The 22,223-nt window shown below is 35.0% G+C and overlaps 1 pseudogene across 1 annotated transcript in view; it reads left to right on the forward strand.

The window, feature by feature from the left end:
• The window catches only part of LOC145509217 (protein CFDP2 pseudogene), an 837,797-nt pseudogene that overhangs the window by 14,870 nt on the left and 800,704 nt on the right, over positions 1 to 22,223 (forward strand). Inside the window, exon 2 of the transcript XR_014055918.1 lies at positions 6,764 to 6,881. The product of XR_014055918.1 is annotated as a protein CFDP2 pseudogene, transcript variant X1 (transcript). The remainder of the gene's footprint in view (positions 1 to 6,763; positions 6,882 to 22,223) is intronic.

The raw sequence follows: 22,223 nt of genomic DNA on the forward strand, positions 1-22,223 counted from the left end.
ATTTTCCATATTTATGTCTATTTTTTTTTTCTCTTCTTTTTGGACTCACCTAGAGAAGATAGGTCAGATGTTCAGAAAGCCAAGACTTAAACATTATTCTGTCCTCTAGAATACACATTTTTCCTGAGCTTAATTTTGTCTAAGATGTTTTTAAATGTTTGAAAATTTAACAAATCATGTGTATCTGAGTTTGGTATCTCAATCCCAATTCTGTCCTTGAATGAATCTTTAAATATCCCTGAGCCTCAGTTTGCTAATTTATAAAAGTAATTAAGATAATTAAAGCAATGACAGACTTTATCAAGATATTTGAGAATTAATCTAGAGTTATGATACAGTAAGTGCTGGACAAGTTAATAGGTCTTTGTAAAGGAAAAGATTAGCAGAAAACTCATCCACTATCCTCTTCTTTAGGAGAAACTTTCTAGTAAATAAAGGAAAAAAAGATACTGTTAAATGGCCTATAGATATGCTAATGACAGATCCATAGCAAACTCTCCTTTATGGAATGCCTTTGCACTATATACCTAGTTTGTCTGGATTGTTTAGTAGGATTAGTACATGTGAATCTATAGTTTTGTGACTTATGTTTTGCTGCAAAATGTCAAGTAAGTTCTATAACTTCATATGAAAATGGAGATTTCCATGATTAAAATAACATTCCTTAAGCAATAACAGCTTATGTCTGAGTGACATATCTCATATTTTAATCTGAGCCAAAGCTCATCTTAAGATGCAAAGGAAGCTATAGGGAGATGTGTTAGAGGGCTTAAACTATTTTCTGTTTTGTATGTTTGTAAAATAGTTGTCTTTAACTGTATTTGTAGAACATGATCTTAATTTTCTATCTGATTATTATGAGTCTTATTGCACAACCTAATTCTGTGTTTATCAATATTTATCAAATGCTAATTATTTTACTCCAAACTGGAATTACTGTAGATATTAAGTGAAAAAAAGTGTTGATTTTTGTGCTCTAAAATATAGAAATTATATGATCATCCTAATTTCATTTTTAATTCAATTTTATACATGATTTTAAAACAAAAAGGGTAAATGTTGGAAAACTCATTCAGGGGATAATGAGTCAACTAAATACAGCAGGACATTATAGCATAATATCTTATGATTTTGTGTGTTTCTATTCCATGTTTATAAAGTAAAAACAGGAAAAAATGTTCTAACTTAGAAGGAATTACCTTATGAATGCTGGATTTTTGCAATATACACATATAATATTAATCATATTTACTGACAGAAATTTTATGAAATGATTGTAGAGCATATGTTTGTTGTTATTTAAAAAGTGATCTGAAAGGAAAAATATTTAAATTTCTATTTTGCCAATAGAATAAATTACTAACAATTCATAGTGTTAATTTCAGTGGACTTGCTGCCGTTATTAAAAGTATGTTCCTCTTGATGTTAATATTTTCAATTTATCCAAAACATACATGGATGAACTATGAATAAAAGGAAATTAAGCAATTGCACACTCAATAAAGCAAGTAGTACAATTAGCTGTTCTTATATCAAGCTAAGATACAATAAACCAAAGAAACAGCTTAGGCTGGCATTAGATTATGGAATAAAATAATACACAAAATGTCTTATTATACTGATTGTTTATAATTACTTGAGAAGTTGCATATGTTACATCTTAAGGATAAAAACATGCAGCTAGAACTATCACAAACTAGACACTTAGAGAAAAATTCTGAAAGTAAATACAAGAAACTGTATGAAATACTTTTTGTTTATTCATTATTTTGTTTACTAAAAATATGGCTTAAAAATTAAAACCGTCTACTTTGAACACTTAACTGCACAGAGTTAAGTGAACATCTGAACATATACATATATATATATATATATATATGTGCTAATACATTACACAAGCTAGAATTACATAAGCACAAGCTTGAATCAAGATTGCCAGGAGAAATATCAGTAACCTCAGATATGCAGATGACACCACACTTATGGCAGAAAGCGAAGAAGAACTAAAGAGCCTCTTTATGAAAGTGAAAGAGGAGAGTGAAAATATTGGCTTAAAACTCAACATTCAGAAAATGAAGATCATGGCATCTAGTCCCATCACTTCACAGCAAATAGATGGGGAAACAGTGGAAACAGTGGCAGACTTTATTTTCTTGGGCTCCAAAATCACTGCAGATGGTGACTGCAGCCATGAAATTAAAAGACGCTTGCTCCTTGCAAGAAAAGTTATGACCAACCTAGATAGCATATTAAAAAGCAGAGACATTACTTTGCCAGGAAAGGTCTGTCTAGTCAAAGCTATGATTTTTCCAGTAGTCATGTATGGATGTGAGAGTTGGACTATAAAGAAAGCTGAGCACCAAAGAATTGATGCTTTTGAACTGTTGTGTTAGAGAAGACTCTTGAGAGTCCCTGGACAGCAAGGAGATCCACCCAGTTCATCCTGAAGGAAAACAGTGCTTAATGTTCGTTGGAAGGACTGATGTTGAAGCTGAAACTCCAATACTTTGGCCACCTGATGTGAAGAGCTGACTCACTTGAAAAGACACTGATTCTGGGAAAGATTGAAGGTGAGAGGAGAAGGGGATGACATAGGATGAGATGGTTGGATGGCATCACTGACTCAATGGACACCAGTTTGAGTAAGCCCTGGGAGTTGTTGATGGACAGGGAGGCCTAGTGTCATGCAGCCATGGGGTCACAAAAAGTCGGACACGACTGAGCGACTGAACTGAACTGAATACGTTACAGGTGTGAAATAAACATGGTCTTTAGCATTTCCAGAGTTTGTCATCTGACGTATCATTTGCTGGTCTCTGACATCATCTGCTGCCCATTCATTGCCCATTTTCTTAAAATTTCCCAAGGGCATTATATTTAAATAGAGAAACATTGATTTTTCCCTTCAAAGTAGGATCAAGGAGTGAGTGGAGGGGCGGGGCAGGGCGGAAAACTGGACAGGCTAATATAACATTTTAGATTATTAGCAGTTTTCATTTAACCCAAGTATTCTTTTCCTGTAAATTCAGATTTTTGTTTAAGGCAAATTGATGTAGCCAATCACTTGTTAAAGATAAACTGAACCATGTTAATTTTAAAACTTTGAGGAAAAAATCATTTGGAAGAGGCTAGTGCCAAACCAGATGTAGTTAGGAGGGTTCCATGTATAGGAGCTTTGGAAGACACTTCTACAGAGAAATACTGAAGCAAAGGAAATTATTGATTCACTATAGCTTAAAACCTGCTCTCTGTCTGCTATTTGTTGACCTTAGGTTTTGATACCTTAAGTCATTTACATGCTTAGATTTTTATTTTTTTAGTTTTTATTAAGTTATTTTTTATTGAAGGATAATTGCTTTACAGAAGATTTTTATCTCCTTATATAGGCTGCCATGGCATTAGAGTCATCTCCATCTAATGTTCTCCTAGGTTAATTAATTCAACACCCTTCATTCCAAAGTACAGCTCCAAAAGCCCTAAGGCTAGCTCAGGAAGCTAGTTTTCTTCCAAAGGTGGAAAATGCATTGCAAAGTACAGAAGAAAAATCTTAAAGGTATCTTTCTCAGTGTTCTGTAATTTTCTCATTGTAACTGTAGCTGTTCTCCTTATATATCTCTTGCCTCAAACTCCTCTCAGGTGCTCTTAACAGCATTCCTTTCCCTACTTTTACAGTCTGTCAAACTTCCATGTGCAGAGCTGCCTCTTCTGTTTGTTTTGCTCTTCTTAACCTGTATTCTTTCTTACACTGTAAATTGAAATGGAGCAAGTTACATAGAACAAGGAAGAGTTGTTAATTTAACTATTTTATGCTCAGGGAAAAAATTCATAGAAAATAATTCCCTAACCTAAGTTAGTATTACTTTGTCTTGACTTCTGTAATTCATCATACTTTTTTACTTTAGCTTAGAGGGAACTTGAGAGCTGAACTTAAAACCATTTTAATAATATAAGACATTCGTTATTTCTCTTCTTTAAATCCTAAATTTGTCATTGCTGGGGATTCATCATATTCAGTTTTGTCTTTTATAAACTGCTTCAAAATAAGCTTACATAAAGTTAGGATAAAGATTAAACCAAATTAATAAAAGCACAAAAGAAAAAAGTAAATTGTTTTTGAATATAAGTAATAAAATTATATCTGACATTTAAGTATGTAAAACACATTCCAATTAATTCAAGATGTAATGTCCGTCATAAAATATTTAGAAACATGGTCCTTTATGTTAGAGTCACAAACTTCCAAAGAATCTCATGGCAGCTCTAACATTCTTCTTCAAAAACATATAATCAAAATCCACACATAATTAAAAAAAAAACAAATATGCAGCTATAATTTCAATTTTGGCTCACAGATCAGCAATTAAGATCCTCAGAAGTGAAAAGATATACAAGTAAATATCTGATATGAGAAGGGATAATAATGTTGAAATGTTTCTTTTTAAAAAGTACAGAGCTGCCTACATCTAGCACAGTATGTTATTTAGATGCATCCATATACACATTGGGAGTTTCCCAGATGGCTCAATGATAGAGAATCTATCTGCAATTCAGGAGACATAGGTTTGATCCCTGGGTCAGGAAGACCCCCTGGAAGAGGAAATGACATCCTACTCCAATATTCTTGCCTGGAAAATGCCATCAACAGAGGAGCCTGGTGGGTTACGGTCCTTGGAGTCACAGAGTTGGACAGAACTGAGTCGGACATGACTAAGTTGGACACAAGTGAGGACTGAGCACGCACATACCACCACATATACACAATGAGATAAAAAGTAACAGAAATCAGTCTACGAAAATAAATAAATAAATAAATCATGGGCTATTTGCCTCTCTCCGATAAAAATATTTTGAATTTCCCAGTTTAGGTCTCTCTTTTTTTTTTTTTTCTCTTTCAGAAATTCCAGCTATTTCACTACTTGTATTAAATAACCTCTAAGGGACACTTAAAAAGCAGAGATATTACTTTGCCAACAAAGATCTGTCTAGTCAAGGCTATGGTTTTTCAGGTAATCATGTATGGATGTGAGAGTTGGACTATAAAGAAAAGTGAGCACCAAAGAATTGATGCTTTTGAACTGTGGTATTGGAGAAGTCTCTTGAGAATCCCTTGGACTGCAAGGAGATCCAACCAGTCCATCCTAAAGGAAATCAGTCCTGAATATTCATTGGAAGGACTGAGGCTGAAGCTGAAACTCCAATACTTTGGCCACCTAATGCATAGAAGTGACTCATTTGAAAAGACCCTGATGCTGGGAAAGATTGAAGGCAGGAGGAGAAGGAAATGACAGAGGATGAGATGGTTGGATGGCATCACCAACTCAATGGATGTGAGTTTGAGTAAACTCCGTGAGTTGGTGATGGACAGTGCTGCAGTCCATGGGGTCGCAAAGAGTCAGACTCAACTGAGTGATTGAACTGAAAGGGACACTTGTCTTTAAATAATATCTAATATTAAGCAAAGCAAATATATTTGATCTTTAGTATATTATATAGACTAATATAATCTGTATAGTATGTTATTTGAAATGTATGCTCTGTTTTCCAAGGAATAAAGCATTGATACAAAATATATTCTATGTGTGACAAAATAATTATGGACTATTTAATTTCCCATTTATCAAATAAGGAGAATGAAGACTGTCACTAAGTTGACTCTTAGTTCTTTTCCCCCATTTGTTGTTGTTGCTTATTTGGTAGTTGGTGTCCAACTCTTTTGCAACCCCATGAACTGTAACCCACCAGGCTCCTCTGTTCATGGGATTCCCAAGCAAAACCTTTCTCCAGGGGATCTTCCAGACCCAGGGATCAAACCCTCATCTTCTTCTTTGGCAGTTAGATTTCTTACCACTGAACCACCAGGGAAGCCCTTCTTTTTTATATAGATGGGAAAGCCTATTTTTCTACCCTCATATAAAATTAATATATTGAAAATAAAGTGTGACTTTTTATCCAGGACTATCACTTTATAATCCACTTATTTAATAGATTCTTATGTATCTAGAAAAGAGAACAATGTATAAACTTAACCAAACTAGAAGAACATCTTTTTTTTTTTTTTTCTATTTACTTTACTGCTTGAATTCAATGATGTAATATAGCTTCATGTACCTTTGAGGATCCAGTTACCAAGTACAGAGGTGATTTAGCATTTTCCCAATTCACATCTAGTGCAATATTTAAGATTTCATCTAATTGAACACATTAGAACAAATTTAATCAAAAGTGTTCTTGTAAATGCTTCAACAGCTAGATGGGAGGCAAGCTAGGCAGGAAGTAAAGTGAACAACATTCCGGTTGGCCTCTTCATGCTAAGAAGTCATTTGCAAGATGTTTTGACTGCTGGTATGTCAGCCATAATCAATCTTAGAGATAGAATGGAGCTGCAAGTGGGTGAAATAATGTTCAAATGCATTGAAAGATGACTAGTCATAATAAAAAGTAATGGATCTCACTGCATTGCCTTAAAAGGATTTAGAGAACATTCGGGTTCACAAATGATACATTTCTACCTAATTTGAGAAATATAGTCAATGTAGTTATGAAATACAGTTATCACCCTCCAGAACCGTGTGTTTCTACTGTAGATACCTTAGTTTCAGGAAAGAACACACATATTATTGAAGTCCACTAAAGATGAACTGTCTTGATTCTTAATAAAAATACAAAAATGATATAAGTATGTATGCAGGATTCTCTATATCTCTTTTAACAATAATGTTATGTTACTCCTTTAATGCTTACTTCAAGTTTCTTGATTAAGCAGATTATACCCTGGAAGTTATAAAGGCAATGCGTTCCCTATTGTAGATATATCAGGGCAGAGAAAATACAACTTGCCTGCTTCTCTGATATGGAAAGGACAGAGGCCATTCAAAATATAAGTAAGTATATGAAACTTTTACTTTTATGAAATTCAAGTGTTTAAACCCATATATCTGGATTTGAGTAAAGATGTTTCACAACACAGACAATAGTTATTTTAGAATATAATAAGTTTTATGTGTTTTTTTCTTTTTTTGATAAAGAAGTGCTAGTTTTAAATTTAAAAATGCATTTCTTCAACCACTCTAAAGATTTATATGCAGAAATTTTAACCTGATTTACAGAGAAAGACAGCATTCAACATTAATTCAATAAATGTACATTTTTTAATGACTTGGTATAAGATAGTGTACTGAGAATTGAGGATACTCAGTGACTTCTAATCCTCATTGATATGTAGATGAAAACATCGGTTCAGTTGTTCAGTCATGTCCCACTCTTTGCTATCCCATAAACTGCAGCATGCCAGGATGCTTTGTCCATCACCAACTTCCGGAGCTTGATCAAACTTGTGTCCATGGAGTCAATGATGGCATCCAACCATCTCATCCTCTGTTGTCCCAGTCTCCTCCTGCCTTCAATATTTCCCAGCATCAGAGTCTTTTCTAATGAGTCAGTTCGCATCAGGTGGCAAAAGTATTGGAGCTTCAGCTTCAGCATCAGTTCTTCCAATAAACATTCAGGACTGATTTCCTTTAGAATTGACTGGTTTGAACTCCTTGCAGTCCAAGGGACTCTCAAGAGTCTTCTCCAACACCACAGTTCCAAAGTATCAATTCTTCAGCGCTCAGCCTTCCTTATGGTCCAATTCTCACATCCATACATGGCTACTGGAAAAACCATAGCTTTGACTATACATACCTTTGCCAGCAAAATAATGTTTCTGCTTTTTAATACACTGTCTCTGTTTGTCATCGCTTTCTTCCAAGGAGCAAGCATCTTTTAATTTCATGGCTGCATTCACCATCTGTAGTGATTTTGGAGCCCAAGAAAATAATCTGTCACTGTTTCCATTGTTTCCCCATTTATTTGCCATGAAGTGATGGGACCGGATGCCATGATCTTAGTTTTTTGAATGTTGAGTTTTAAGCCAGCTTTTTCACTCTCCTCTTTTACTTTCATAGTTATGGATTAATTCCTGACTCTCAGCTACAGTTTGAGGATGCTTAATTACATATTAAAGATGGTCTACTATAGAATAGTGATCATGGTTAGTCACTGGAACTTTCTAGGTAGATTCGATTCAGTTATGCACTAAGGAAAAATACTTGCGGCTAGACAGGTTGGGATATGGTGGGGGTGGGGCTAAAGGAGAAAGAAGGTAAGTGGTTCATTATCTTTCCTTTCCTTCCATTTCCTCTGAAATGTCTCAATTGTCATTGACTCAAGTCACTCTATTTACCCTACCTCTGTCTATAAAAGGACAGAGGGATCTATTGTAAGTGAAAGATAAGACTAAAGCACACGTTAATAAAAGTTTTTCTGAGAATTAATGGAGGTCTTCATTGCTGAATCTTGTCCTAGGATATCATATGTTAAAGAAAATCACTAGTAAACATTTAAGTTTGAAAATATCAATGTTAATGCTCTCGTTTGTAGTGGCAAAGATAAGTCAATAATAGTCTTTATATGTCTTACGAATCAAACTTGCCTATGGTCCTACTGTCCACAAATTAGAAGGTAATTAGTGCATTTTTTTTGCTGCTGGACCCCCCCATGACAAGTCACTAGACTACTTTCTGAGAAACAAATATAAGAATTGTCTTACATTGGTGTCCTTTCTTTTGATCCCATTAAATGTAGATGTTCCTCAAAATTTGCTACACTCTTAGTTTCTTAAATGAATGCAGTTTTGTATTTACCTTTTGTTAATTTCTATATACCTTTATATTCCTTTGGTCATTTCAGAATTTTTTGGGAGGATGGGGTTTCAGAGATTGAGTTAAGGAAGGAGGATTTCTTTTTTTTTGTCTTGTTATATTTGTCTTGTTAGCTTTTTGTGGGGGCCCAGGGGGACACTGTGTCTCCTGGTCTACATTACATAGAAATTAAGAGTTGTGAAACTTGAAGTAATTCATTTGAAATCTCAATCCAAGCAATCTCATTTGTAAAATGGGCTAGAAACCAAAACTTGCAGAGTTAAAGGATAACGATGATAGTAAAAGAACTTTGCCAACTAGACGGTTACTCAAATTGAGACTTATCTTCCTTGCCTACTGATTTCATTGATAAAACATTAGTTAAGAACTGTGAGCTTACTGTTTGATCAAGAACACACCTTTTTACAACAAATACAAACAATTAATTGTGGTTCAGCAAGATACACCAGAAGGAAATGAATTCTGAGGTCAAGACCTGATTTCAAACTGTATTTTGACTACTTAACTAGATGCCTATTTGACAATCTAATACACTCTAACTTTCAGTTTATTTATTTATAGAACTAGGATAACAATAAACTCCATGTCTTGAGATTAAGTTAGATAATGTACAGGATACCCCTCCATGGAATTCTCCAGGCAAGAATACTGGAGTGGGTAATCATTCCCTTCTCTAGGGGATCTTCCCAACCAAGGGATGAAACATGAGTCTCCTGCATTGCAGGCAGTTTTTTGTGTTTTGTTTTACCATCTGAGCCACCAGGGAAGCCCTTTATAGATTAGGATAACAATAAACTCCATGAAGTCTTGAGATTAAGTTAGATAATGTGCAGAATACCTCTGTCATATATTTTTGTTTCATGAGCATAACATACTCAGATGCTTAGATTAGCAATGTGAGCATAATATATTTTTAACAATAAGTACAAAGGCATTAGTGTGGTCGTGTGGAGAATTTAGCAACACTAATTAGCAAGCAAATCACAGGAAACTTTCAATAATGGAATTTCAGATTCTTAGAAAAAGAGATTAATGTGTGTATTTATAAGAAATTATACTCCAAGTTTATACTGTAATTTTTTTTCCCTTTTAAGGTTTAGTAATATATTGATTTCAGTTGAATATGAATATTGACAATTGTAGTTTTACAAATAGAATACTTCTACCCAAGGAGAAAAGAGAGAAGAAATTAGTTTTAGAATTTCATTATTGCTGTGGGATGTAGAAATACATTTCTATGGCTATGGGATTCCATGATGAATCATTGCAAGAGTTGACTGAAAATAATATGTGAATATACTAAGCAGGATAAGTGGTTTTAGGAAAGGAAGTATTAAAGTATGACCTAAATATTTCACTTCAGGGTTACTTTTTCATCCCTTCTAAGATGTTAGCATACAAAAAGTAATGAAATACATTATTAAAGATCAAGGCAAATAATTATTTTTAATGCATTTATGTAATGTTTACTATAAAAAAAATGAACATTAATATACAAATTAATACTTAAGATCAATTATTTTGGCCTGAGCTTTCTGTTATTCCAATAAAAAACAAAATATATATTTCTCCCCTCTTTTTTCAGGCAATAAAATAAATACACATTTGAGGTAATATTGATGTTGCTTATGGAAAACTACACATGAATAGCTAGTAGAATGGATTTTTAAGAGCACCATGTGGAAAATCAAATAATTTGCATTTTCCCTAAGAAATGCTTATTAATTTTTAACTTAAAAAATTCTTGAAACTACATCTTCATTCTTTCTTGCTCATGCTACACTCTTTGCCCATGTTGAAAATTCAGCTTGCTTGAAATTTTGGTCAGCTTTTCTTCTGTAATGCTGTACCTTTCTTATTCTTCCTCTAATTCTGTGATTATATATCAAAATCTCTTTCACTAGCAGATTGTCCCATACTGTGTTTCTAATGTATAAATATACCCAACAACGTATCATCATTCTCTTCTCATCAGTCTCTTGTAATTCTTTACCCACATATAGTTAATCGTAGAACTATATTTCTTGATTATAGAATTATTTTAATTATATATTTCTAGATTCAGTTCAGAAAATGTTCAAAAGTTTTATAAGGATATATCCATTAATTTGCCTGATATTTAGTAAACCACTTTTCCTATAAAATCAATGCTTTGGTAATCTTGGTAACTGGGTAAGTGATTTGGTAAGAAAAAGAACATTTTAAAAAATCTTAATTCTGCTGCTCCTTGGGCATCCAGTTAATTATCTTGTTCTCTTATCATAATTTCCTTCCTACTATTCTCTTCCACTTTGTCTGTTTCCTAATATTGTAAATTGCACATTTAGATGATTAATTTTCAGACTTTTTTTTTTTTCATTTAAATGTAATTCTATAGGTATCCTAAACACTACGTCTCTCAAGTTGTGTTATGAAGTATCAAACACCTTAATATTCCAATTTGATCTGATTGCTTTGCAGGCAGTTCTGTAGGGTAGACATGGAGATTCCCTGTGCTTAAACATTCAGTAGGCTATTATGGGACTTCTCAGGTGACCCTAATGGTAAAGAACCCTGCTGCCAATGCAGGGGACTCACGAGACGCAGGTTTGACCCATGGATCAAGAAGATCCCCTGGAGGAGGAAATGGCAACTCACTCCGGTATTCTTGCCTGGAGAATCCCATGGAGGAGGAGCTGAGTGAGGGGTCACAAAGTGCATAGGGTCACAAAGAGTTGGACACAACTGACGCAACTTAGTATGCACACACAGCCTATTATAACATATAGTGAAACTTAAAAAAAAAATACTAAAAATATTAAAAAATATATAAAATTTTGAAATTCATTAATAATTAAGAATCGGACACGACTGAGCAACTGAACTGCACTGAATAATTATGATCATGACCATCCCTTAAGTTATCTAACATTGCTTAGTTCAGTCACTCAGTTGTGTCTGACTCCTTGCGATCTCATGGACTGCAGCAGGCCAGGCTTCCCTGTTCATCACCAACTCCTGGAACTTAATCAAACTCATGTCCATCGAGTCGGTGATGCCATCCAGCCATCTCATCCTCTGTTATCCCCTTCTCCTCCTGCCTTCAATCTTTTCCAGCATCAGAGTCTTTTCCAGTGAGTCAGTTCTTCACATCAGGTGGCCATAGTATTGGAGCTTCAGCTTCAACATCAGTCCCTCCAACGCATATTCAGGACTGATCTCCCTTAGGATGGACTGGTTGGATCTCCTTGCAGTCCAAGAGACTCTCAAGAGTCTTCTCCAACACCACAGTTCAAAAGCATCAATTCTTTGGTGCTCATTTTTCTTTATAGTCCAATTCTCACATCCACACATAACTACTGGAAAAACCATAGCTTTGACTAGATGAACCTTTGTTGACGAAGTAATGTTTCTGCTCTCTAACATGCTGTCTAGGTTGGTGATAGCTTTTCTTCCAAGGAGCAAGAATCTTTTAATTTCACGGCTACCGGCACCATCTGCAGTGATTCTGGAGCCCCAGAAATAAAGTCTCTTACTGTTTTTATTGTTCCACTGTTTCTAACATTGCTGATATTTAGTAATTTACCTGAAAAATAAGGTCTTTGGTGAGTAGTCTCAGTGTAACAGGTCTAGAACGTAAGCTACTATCCCAATCAAAAACATTTAGAAAATTCATTACAGAATAACTCAAGGAGGGTTTTTTTTTTTTTTTTTAAGCTATTTATGAAGGTGTAAGTGTATGAGAATGACAAGTTGGTAGCAGTTAATCTCTGTGTGATACTTCACAGGTCACAGCAGGTAACACTTCAACTGGGCTTCAAAGGGGTCAGATGATAAGCTACCCTGAACTGAGAAATGGTAATGGTCACTTTCAGGCTATTTTGCTGCCAAAAGGATAAAATAATAAGGAAGCCAGAGGTCACCTCCTTTGATATAATGCAAATAGAAAATTTCTGGGGCAAAAAGGAAGCTGAAGAACGGAGACTGCATCTGAAGGATTCATTGTGGTTCTGGCCTTGGGTGTGATTATGTAGTAATATTTTATATGCATGGTTTTGCATGCAAACAGTGGAAACTCTGGGTCTCTAGTTATATATTTGATTAATTCTATCTTTAACTTGATATTAACTTCACAATAGGACTTCCCAGGTGGTGCTAGTGGTAAAGAACATGCCTGCCAATGCAGGAGACTTGAGACATGGGTTTGATTCCTGGGTTGGGAAGATTCCCCTGGAGGAAGGCGTGGAAATGCACTCCAGCATTCTGCCTGGAGAATCCTATGAACAAAAGACCCTGGTTGGGCTACAGTCCCTAAGGTAGCAAAGATTCAGACACAACTGAAGCGACTTATCACGCATGCACACAGTTTCACAGTATCTTACAGAGATATCTAAAGGTTTCTGTCATGTGGATGGTACATTTTCAGAAGTGACATTGATTTTGTGTCCATTGTAGTTGTTCTTCTATATAATTGCTCTCTCCTTCTGAAACATTTTCTTTGTGGAAAGAGTAAATTAGTCAATAAAAGTATTGCTATTAATAAACAGAAGGGTTTATATTCAGGTTAAAGATAAGTTAAAAATGTGAACCTACTTTTCCAATAGAAACAATTTTGTATTCTAGAGAAAAAGTTAAAATTATTTTAGGTCAAGGTTAGTCACTATATTCACTGTTATTTTTAAACCCCTGGAGGTTCCAGGAGCTTAAACATGCATTATGCTTTGTAGTTTGCTCAATTTAGTGCTGCCAAGGTACTAAAAAGGAAACTTTTATTAATAGTTAAAATTCTCTAAAGTTACATTTTTTGTTTCTGAGAATTAGGAAATGGGAATCCAGAAAGAAAACTAATTGAGTTGAGAGAGTATAGTCAGGGTAACAGCCTATAGGAGAAAATTCTGAAGAATTACCTAGTCATTTCTTGGCTTGAAAAGATGACTCCTAATAAAAATAGGTTCTATTTTCTGAAAACACACCTGGAATACTCTTTCTCTAATAGCGGAAGGTTAGGGAGCTGAAGGCAGGGATGGAGTGGACTTTGTACATACAGTTGTAAGTTGTCAAAAGGCTGGGTCCTTTTCATGGAAACAAATAGAGAAAATATACAGTCTTTTTTGGCTGGTAAAGTATCTCTTTTTACAAAATGTATTAAATGTGGATCTTTTCTTCAAAAATATTTTCTCCTTTAAAACACGTTTAAGTCATATACCATTTTTTCCCCTTAGTCCTTACACCATATATGAGAGTGGTAGTATAACTGAATATACTCTGCCTTTACTTTTTTGTAAATCAGACAAATCTTATTCTGTATTCAAATTTAGATAACTTTTATGTACATATATCTTACTTATACTATCCAATAATGTTACTATAATTTAAAAATCACATGTAATCCTGTGATCCTGTAACCAATCTTAATTTGGCAAAATATTATATATATATATGCATTGCAGGCAGATTTTTTACCGTCTGAGCCACCAAGGAAGCCCCATACACACACGCATGCACACATACACATATATGTAGTAATAAATGTGTACTTGGGGAAGGAAAACACTGTGTGGCAAATAATTTTATGATATTATTTGATATATGATATAATTTTATAAATAAAGTATATATATATATCATTATATAGTATATATCTATATCTATCTATCTAACTCTCTATAGAGAGATAGGTAGTCATTGGGAAGTTACTTGCCTTATTACCACTGTTACCATAGACAAAGCAACATTATAAGCAATAAAAAATGATATAACCACAAAAAAAAAAAGATCATGCAAAGACAAATAACTTGACCACACTTACAGTTTAAGGAAAGAACTTAAGAAACAAGTGCAGTATTCCTCCTTCATACACATCATTTACTGATAGTTTTAAAATAGTATTTTCTATATTATACTGAGGATAATTAGTTAATATATCTTCTCTTGTATACTCAAGGGTTTTAAATCTTATTTTTGTAAAAAATATTTATTAATTAAATGTTAGTATGTGATACATGCATAACTTTGGAAAGCTCACTTTTACATTTCTTCATTTTTTAAGTGTCCAAACCTAATATTATCTAACTCTGCTTACTCATTTAAATATTTAACATTTTTTATTATTATGGCAAGATTTTCAACTATGCACTCTCAATTCTTCAAATTTCTGTATGCAAAACAAACAACTGGAGACAAACATAGGAGCTATTCTCTAATATTTCTTATTAATGGATTAATTGGTGATTAATTCATTAGCTAAACTGAATTAGTTTAAAAAATTCATATAAGTCATTTATTACCATGTAAAGTTTAATTATTTAACTCTTTTCCAAATACTCTATTTCACATATATTCAACAGTTATGCTTTGATTAGACACTACGGAGAAGAAATTCTTAATGGAGTGCTACTTGCAGTCCTTGTGCTAACTTTATTTCAGGACTACTATTGCAAAGATGTGTGTGTTTATGTCTGTGTGTGTGTATCTTTGTGTGTGTCAGTGTTTTGCACACCTGCAGTATTTATCTCCTGCTATTACATTGTTTTAAAAAATAAAGGGGATTTCTATTAGAGATATACACGTATCTATCAATCTTGTAATTATCTTATCTCTGCATATAATTTTTATTGAATAATGAACTCTTAAGAAAAAAAGCTGACAAAAGACCAAGTCCTTATTCAAAGTGAGATGGTTAGGGCTATCTTCTACCTGACCTGACTAAATAGATGTCATCTGCCTGTCTCCTTTATACCTGGCTTTTTAATATCTGCCCTAGTAGGAGTGAATAGAGAGATAGGTTATATTTCTAATAACTAGAGTATAAACTAAGAAGAACATCTTCCATTGCATCCTCTACCTGCTATATCAAAAGGACAAGCGTTCTTTGGAACCTGGAATGTGAGAAATGTGTTCCCTTGGACTCAATGAGTGAGAAATGAAATGGCAGACGTAATTAATGTTCCTAATCGGGTTTTATCATCATAACTCCAAACACACAAGAGTGGACAGAGGAAAGCAGTGATTTAGGGTCTCCAGAGGCACTTAAATTTGCATATCAGTCCATGTCAGAATTAAAATAGAAAAAAGGAAAAATTTTAAACTCTGTGTAAATTTTTTGTCTACAATTTTCTTCTGGTGTCCCTACGGTTTTCTACTGCTATTCTGCTTGATGTCACAAGAGGGAGGAGACCATGTCACTCTTAGCCTACTATTTGACCAAAAGCTCATAACCAGTCTTTTATTAAAAGAGCATGCCAATCAAATAATCTTGGGATAAGTTAAAACTCTTTTATTTTTAGAAAAAAAAATTATATATTTTTAAATTATGATTTCTGTGTCAGTCTCTTTCCCCATCATAGCATAACAATATAGAAATGTTAATGAATATGTTTTAAAATTTCCAACTGATACATAGGTCAGCTTGCTATATCTCACACTTGCCAGGCATACCTGCTGAACTCAGCTTTTGCACTTGCTGTTCACTCTTCCTGAAGTGCTCTTTTGCAAGATACCTGCTTGGTTCATTCCCTCACATAAAATTCTTCAGATTTTTACATAAAATTCTCTTCAGTGAAGTCTTTCTACCCACCCCATTTAAAATTACTAACTTTTCCTGATACTCTCTATATTCATCACTGCATTTTTTTCTCCAATATTATAGTCCAAATATGTTATTCTATTTCTATTTCCCTCTCACAGAATTTAAACTTCAGAAATTAAAGATGTTTGTATTCTATGTTTAATACTTTGTATGCAACAACTCTTAACACATGTTGGTATATAACAGTTAAATAATAGTTGATGAATAAAGAATATTTTATATTAAAACTCAATATCCCAATCTTTGATTATAGCAATCTTGTTACCCTTTACCTCTTTCTATTCTCATTGCTCTCTGATATCTTAGAATCTTCATACCCCTAAAAGATTCAGCTTTTCAACAGGGCTCTATTATACCTTGCTTTCCTTAAAATTATCTACTCGATCATGTAGACAATTTTCTCATCAATATCCTCAACGCCTTCCCATCAGTGCCTATTTGCTATCCCAGGCCTGAAAATTCCAAGCATATAAATGAGTTTTGAATTAGATTGCTAAGTGCTGATGAATCAAAAAATGAAATATACATCTGGGCAAATCATGATCCAGGAAGAGGTATAAACAAAGGGGCAATTTATCTATAAAACAAGAACCCAATCCCCCACCCTCCACATAACCTTATGGAGTTCAGCTATAGAAAAGTGAGAGTGAGATGTGGAAATGGTGTCTGTTAGGAATATGATAGAATGTCTAACGTGCATAAAAGGAATCTTATCCCCTACCCCATACATTACATAACCTTAAGGAGTTCAGCTATAGAAAAGTGAGAGTGAGGTGTGGAAATGGTGTCTGTTAAGAACATGATACAAAAAAGAACTTCACAACCCAGATAATCATGATGGTGCAACCACTCACCTAAAGCCTGGAATGTGAAGTTAAGTGGGCCTTAGGAAGTATCTGGAGAAGGCAATGGCACTCTACTCCAGTACTCTTGCCTGGAAAATCCCATGGATGGAGGAGCCTGGTAGTCCATTGGGTCGCGAAGAGTCGGACATGACTGAGCGACTTCACTTTGACTTTTCACTTTCATGCATTGGAGAAGGAAGTGGCAACCCACTCCAGTGTTCTTGCCTGGAGAATTCCAGGGACGGTGGAGCCTGGTAGGCTGCCATCTATGGGGTCGCATAGAGTCGGACACGACTGAGGTGACTTAGCAGTAGCAGCAGTAGGAAGTATCACTACTAACAAAGCTAGTGGAGGTGATGGAATTCCAGTTGAGCTATTTCAATTCCCAAAAGATGATGCTGTAAAAGTGCTGCATTCAACATGCCAGCAAATTTGGAAAAGTCAGCAGTGGCCACAGGACTGGAAAAGGTCAGTTTTCATTCCAATCCCAATGAAAGGCAATGCCAAAGAATGCTCAAACTACCGCACAATTGCACTCATCTCACATGCTAGTAAAGTAATGCTCAAAATTCTCCAAGCCAGGCTTCAGCACTACGTGAACCGTGAGCTTCCAGATGCTCAAGCTTGTTTTAGAAAAGGCAGAGGAACCAGAAATCAAATTGCCAACACTCGCTGGATCATCAAAAAAGCAAGAGAGTTCCAGAAAAACATCTATTTCTGCTTTATTTGCTATGCCAAAGCCTTTGACTGTGTGGATAACAGTAAACTATGGAAAATTCTTCAAGAGATGGGAATACCAGACCACCTGACCTGCCTCTTGAGAAACCTGTATGCAGATCAGGAAGCAACAGTTAGAACTGGACATGGAACAACAGACTGGTTCCAAATAGGAAAAGGAGTACGTCAAGGCTGTATATTGTCACCTTGCTTATTTAACTTATATGCATCATGAGAAATGCTGGGCTGGTGGAAGCACAAGCTGGAATAAAGATTGCCAGGAGAAATATCAAAAACCTCAGATATGCAAATGATACCACCCTTATGGCAGAAAGTGAAGAAGAACTAAAGAGCCTCTTGATGAAAGTGAAAGAGGAGAGTGAAAAATTTGGCTTAAAGCTCAACATTCAGAAAACTAAGATCATGGCATCCTGTCCCATCACTTCTTGGCAAATAGATGGGGAAACAGTGGCTGACTTTATTTTTTTGGAAGCTCCAAAATCACTGCAGATGGTGATTGCAGTAATGAAATTAAAAGACGCTTACTCCTTGGAAGGAGAGTTATGACCAACATAGACAGCATATTAAAAAGCAGAGACATGACTTTGCCAACAAAAGTCTGTCTAGTCAAGGCTATGGTTTTTTCAGTGGTCATGTATGGATGTGAGAGTTGGGTGGTGAAGAAAGCTGAGTGCCGAAGAATTGATGCTTTTGAACTGTGGTGTTGGAGAAGACTCTTGAGAGTCTCTTGGACTGCAAGGAGATCCAACCAGTCCATCCTAAAGGAGATCAGTCCTGGGTGGGCATTGGAGGGACTGATGTTGAAGCTGAAGCTCCAATATTTTGGCCACCTGATGCGAAGAGCTGACTCATTGGAAAAGACCCTGATGGTGGGAAAAATTGAAGGCAGAAGGCAAAGGGGATGACAGAGGATGAGATGGTTGGATGGCATCACCTACTCAATGGACATGGATTTGAGTAGACTCCAGGAGTTGGTGATGGACAGGGAGGTCTGGTGTGTTGCGGTTCATGGAGTCTCAGAGAGTCAGACACGACTGAGCGACTGGACTGAACTGAAGAACATGATAGAATGTCGAAGGTTCATAATAGGAGCCTTATCCCCTACCCATACATTATAAAGTTCTCTTGGTGATAGATAGAGCATGATGCATTTAGTCCTCACCTGTCACTGTCCAGGGCTCCATTCCTGGTCTGTTGAATAACTAATTATACAAACATTAAGATTTGAGACAATCAGAGAATGGTAGTGGTTGAATTTTCTTCATGCAGAAGAGATTTCAGAACACTTTCTAAGGAAAGGTCAATAGAAAATGGAGGCATTTTCTTTGCTTTGAACAGCTTACACTTTTCTAGTTAAAATAAATTGTAGGAAACAACTGACAGTTTTATAGACCACTCCCTTAAAACAATTCTAAATTTTATGTTTCTATTTGAAAGTACATAGAACGTATAAATGTAAAAAAACGTTCCTGCTATTTTCCCTCACCACATTCCTTCTCATCCTGTGGAACTCAGTCAAAAATAATTGAATTAATTATAATTTTTGGTAAATTACATTTTCATTGCATTTATCTTATTTTATTTAAATGATGATGTGTTTTATTTAATGAGTAGTCCTACAATGTTTGCAATGTATGAGACATACTTCCAAGTATTTCATAAATACTAATTTATTAAATCCTTGAAATATTGCAGAAGGAAGATATTACTATATTTACATTTTTAAAAGCATCCCAATTTAGAAAGATTGCTAAATTTCTCAGAATGTAAAACTGCAACACATAAATACTAGAATTTAAAATCAGAGATTGAGGATCCTGAGTATAATTTTAAAAATACTATTGACTGTGTGGATGACAATAAACCATGGAAAATACTGAAAGAGATGGGCATACCAAACCAGCTGACCTGCCTCTTGAGAAACCTGTATGCAGGTCAGGAAGCAACAGTTAGAACTGGACATGGAACAACAGACTGCTTCCAAATAGGAAAAGGAGTACGTTAAGGCTGTATATTGTCACCTTGCTTATTTAACTTATATGCAGAGTACATCATGAGAAACGCTGGGCTGCAGGAAGCACAAGCTGAAATCAAGATTGCCAGGAGAAATATCAAAAACCTCAGATATGCAGATGATACCACCTTTATGGCAAAAAGTGAAGAACTAAAGAGCCTCTTGATGAAAGTGAAAGAGGAGAGTGAAAAAGTTGACTTAAAGCTCAACATTCAGAAAACTAAGATCATGGCATCTGGTCCCATAACTTCATGGCAGATAGATGGGGAAACAGTGGAAACAGTGACAGACTTTTATTTTTCTGGGCTCCAAAATCACTGCAGATTGTGATTGCAGCCATGAAATTAAAAGACGCTTACTCCTTGGAAGGAAAGTTATGACCAACCTAGACAGCATATTAAAATGCAGAGACATTACGTTGCCAACAAAGGTCCGTCTAATCAAGGCTATGGTTTTCCCAGTGGTCGTGTATGGATGTGAGCGTTGGACTATAAAGAAAGCTGAGCACTGAAGAATTTATGCTTTTGAACTGTGGTGTTGGAGAAGACTCTTGAGAGTCCCTTGGACTGCAAGGAGATCCAACCAGTCCATCCTAAAGGAGATCAGTCCTGGGTGTTCATTGGAAGGACTGATGCTGAAGCTGAAACCCCAATACTTTGGTCACCTGATGCGAAGAGCTGACTCATTGGAAAAGACCCTGATTCTAGGAAAGATTGAGGGCAGGAGGAGAAGGGGATGATGGAGGATGAGATGGCTATGGATTTGGGTGGATTTCGGGAGTTGGTGATGGACAGGGAGGCCTGGTGTGCTGCAGTTCATGGGGTCGCAAAAAGTCAGACACGACTAAGCGACTGAATGGAACTGAACTGATTCTGCATCAGAAAGATGATATTTTGATTGGCTGTATTATCTAATAAATAAGCTTTTACTTGAAATTTGTTATATTGTACATGCCTTTATTTTTATTTCATATCATCTCTTCCCAGAAGTAACTGTTATAAAGAATTTTGTTTTTATTAAACTTTTTCAAACATAACCACATTCACAATTTGATCTCAGACTTCCAGGTTCTGAACATCATATTAGATATAATCTTTCCATTATTTGGCCGCTTAGTTTGCAGTACTTTGCTAAGAAAGCCTAGCGAACAAATACTGAGATATAGTAATAATAAATATCTCTTGCTTTTGTTGATATGTCTTTATCTTTATTGAAATGTATATCTATCTATATATATATGTATTTATTCATGCATCAATCTATCTTATTTATCTATCAAATTATAATGTCTTGATTACTCTATTATTAATTGTATACTGCTAAGTGAATATAATGAACCATTATATTCTACTATCAACATCACAGATTTTAAAATGATAGCCTATTGTTTCTCTCAAATACATTATTTATTGTATAAATTAAACTGAACATAAGCTTTGGGAATTTATATTATTTTGTTATTTTTAATATTCATTCTCTAGTTTTAGACAAGCTCAATTTTTTTTTCTATTCTCAGAAATCAAAACTCCTAATGTTGGACATATTTTCTATTAAACAGCTATTTTAAAAATCAACTTCTGTAATTTGAGCTGGTGGTTATGTAGTAAACTGTGATTAAACTGTGATTCGATGATCGTAGCATTTACAAATTAAGCAGAAGTTTCTGTCATTTGTGAAAACTGAAGATGATTATGTAATTGGCTTGATTACATTTGACTATTAGAAATACTTGAGAGAGGGAAAGGCAGATAAAAGAAAGGTCCATCTGAGACAATTGATGGTAAATCTTTTTATTTTTGAAACACTTGCATTGCTGAATTTTTTAAAATTAATTTTTAGTATAGTTGCTTTGTTGCTTTGAGTATAGTTGCTTTGCAATGTTGTACTAGTTTCTACTGTACAGCAAAGTGAATCAGCTATACATGTGTATATATACACATGTGCATATATATATGTGTGTGTGTATATATATGCGTGTATATATATATATATTATGTTGCTTCAGTTGTATCAGACTCTTTGTGACCCCATATAGTGTAGAACACCAGGCTCCCCTCTCAATGGAATTTTCCAGGCAAGAATACTGGAGTGGGTTGCCATTTCCTACTACAAGGGATCTTCCTGATCCTGGAATTAAACCCACGTCTCTTGCGTATCCTGCATTGTCAGGCAGATTCTTTACCACTGTGCCACCTGGGAAGCCCAATATATACCCTCACGTTTTTGGAAATACTTTGTTTGATGTTAACTTCTAAAGTAGGCCATAATTCTTCTTTTCTAAACTCCATTCACCATGTTCTCATTCCTTTCATCAACTAGTAATTATTGTTTATTATTAAAAAGGGGCTGTGAAAATA

This window comes from Giraffa tippelskirchi, chromosome 1, assembly GCF_054371585.1.
Source record: "Giraffa tippelskirchi isolate mGirTip1 chromosome 1, T2T-mGirTip1v1.2.pri, whole genome shotgun sequence".
Taxonomy (NCBI): Eukaryota; Metazoa; Chordata; class Mammalia; order Artiodactyla; family Giraffidae; genus Giraffa; species Giraffa tippelskirchi.